Genomic DNA, 2697 nt, shown 5'->3' on the forward strand with positions numbered 1-2697 from the left:
GCTAAATAGTTTGGCAGAGTGTTGCAAGTCAAGCGCACTAGTCAAGATCAAGACGAGAAATATCATGTCACTTGATGTAATGGAAGTTTACACGTTTATATTTATAAGAGTTTATATATATATATATATAAGAAGGATATTTAAAACAAAAAGGGAAAATTCGAAAATAAGAGGTACGCATATGTATGTTTCACTGCGGAAATCATCATTTAGATCAATGACAGATCTGAACGATAACTCTTTTGAAGTATATTCGTTAGTTTTACCAACCAAAATATTCTCTAGAAATACATTATATGGCAGAACAACGTTTCCCGGGTCAGCTAGTTATCATATAGAATGCTAAAACTCGAGGGGAACAAAGGATATAAATGAGTCGCAACGTATTTTCAAATACGGGGATATCGGACAGAAATATCAACGAAGAGAGAAATTTGTTCATTATTTCAGCCTGTAGAGATTATTCAAGCTTTGGTCAAATATATATTCCGTTGCCTAAATGATTTGCTATCGCTCAGACGTGATCGCGTGATCCACATAGTATTTTCCTCAACTAATAAAAGAAACAACAACCGGAACGATAATCGAAACTTTGCTCGATGAAGATAAAATGAATTTGCGACAATCATCAATTCGTTACTGACAATTTTACCGCCTACTTGATCGGTCAAAGCTAAGATGAGATCAGACCAATGTCCTGGAAAAAAGTTAATGAAAATGGTCGAGTTTCGAGCGACATAGCATGCGCTGCCATAACTATTTCGCAAATAGTGACGTCAGTCGTTGTGTTTATCTTTTACTGCCCACCGCATCCATGTGGAAATGCTATTTTCAGGAAGTAATTTATCAATTAAAAAAGTACATTTTTGTTGAGCTTTCGTTGAATATGAGGCTAATGTGATAGCGTGGAGTGAATATTTGTGAAATCACATCGAAAAAGAAGGATATGAGTGATATTTGCATGTGGCATTTTCACTCCCCCACGATCATAGAAACAAACAAAGTTTCATTATTTTACCGTTATGAAGTTGCTGTTTCGAAGGTTCTCAGTGTCGGTGTGTATGTTGTGAGATAATAATCGCCAGTTAATCAAAATGTCACCGAAAATGTTACTGCTTTCGAGAAATAAGCATACGACTGCTCTCTTGACTTTTTTACCACATGAATAATTGAAATAAGCCACGATATAATTGTCATCTGTTAAAAAACAACCAGTTGAATGATTTCATGAGAATTTTGGCTAGGGGGTCTTGTACGGACCAAATTTCTGTCAGTCGTTCTGATTTCTGATTGGCTGATTTCGATAAATTTTGTAAACAAAGCCGATTTTTCAGTGTTGCCAATAAAAATAAATAGCGTTTGGTTTGTATTGAATTTAGAAATGGTGAATTTAATGAATATTACGATATTTAGTTTAAAGGAAATGTGAAGGAATTACAGTAGAACCCCGATTATCCGCGAAATAGTCGGGCTAGATCAACGCGTATAACGAAAATCACGGATAACGCAATAAAGGGCTAAAAATGAGCTGCATACACGAAAAAAAAATATTTTAGCATGAAAAACTATGTTTTATCAATATAGAAATTATTGAACTAACGATCTGTAAGGTTGTGTACGTCAGGTATCAGATAATGTGAAAGCCATGACCAAAACAAAAGAGCAAGACTCTATCAATCACTGACAAATTTCGGAAAGGTTGAAATAATTACTAGGGAACTCGCATTCGCGGATAACCCGCATCGCGGATCATCCGCTCGCGGATAATCGAGAAGAAATGAAAAGTCTCATCATTCACTATGCAGATGGCAGAGTTGTTTGCTCTAGCTCGTAAATATGAAGAAAGAGATGGTTGATACCATCCAGGTTGTGTTTTGCTGACTACCAATTGTTATACTGCTTTCCCGCTGACTTATTTTGATGATGTAAAGAGCATCATTTTGCATTATTTTGATGATGTAAAGAGCATCATTTTGTTCTGTTCTGTCGAGGAAGGTTTCGCTTCATCGACGGTGTACTCATAGTCAAGTTTAATATTCATGTCATCCACATTATCACTAAAATTAGATGAAGCTGAAATTCGATATGATGTCGATGCTGCTTCACTGTCCATCAATTTCTGGGCTGAACATTCTTCTCACCGCTTTGATAGCAAGTCCATCAATCCAACAAGATGTTCTTTTGTATCGGCTGTATGCGAAGCATTCGGTACTACGGTTATGTATTGCGAAAGAGTCACGATTTTCAAGTTGTTTCTGAATTACAATGGAGTTGAGCGCCGTTGTTTTGCACGAATCAACGAGAAAACATTCTCCAGACAATCTTGGACGAGTTTTTATGGATATCATTATTATATTATAGATATGGGTATTCAAAAGAATTATTTAATCCTTTATCCTTTTTGAGATTGCCTTACTAAAAATATGCAAATTCATTAAATTCGCACCAACCAAATGTTACGATTCATGAAAACAGAAATTAAAAAATCCGAAATTTTATAATATTTGGCAACTCTGGCATCTTCATGTCATTGCTTCGTTTTTGTACGACGAAGAAGAGCAAGAAGCCAGTTGTCTCATCTTGTCTTAGGGTCAAAGCATATTGACGAAGATCAGTAACAGGTCAATAGGTACATATCGTGGTGGAGTAGTAGGCGAAGTATATCTGTATTGGCAAGGAAAATATCGTGTCGTAATT

The sequence above is a fragment of the Toxorhynchites rutilus genome, chromosome 3 (genome assembly GCF_029784135.1).
Source record: "Toxorhynchites rutilus septentrionalis strain SRP chromosome 3, ASM2978413v1, whole genome shotgun sequence".
NCBI classification, from domain to species: Eukaryota; Metazoa; Arthropoda; class Insecta; order Diptera; family Culicidae; genus Toxorhynchites; species Toxorhynchites rutilus.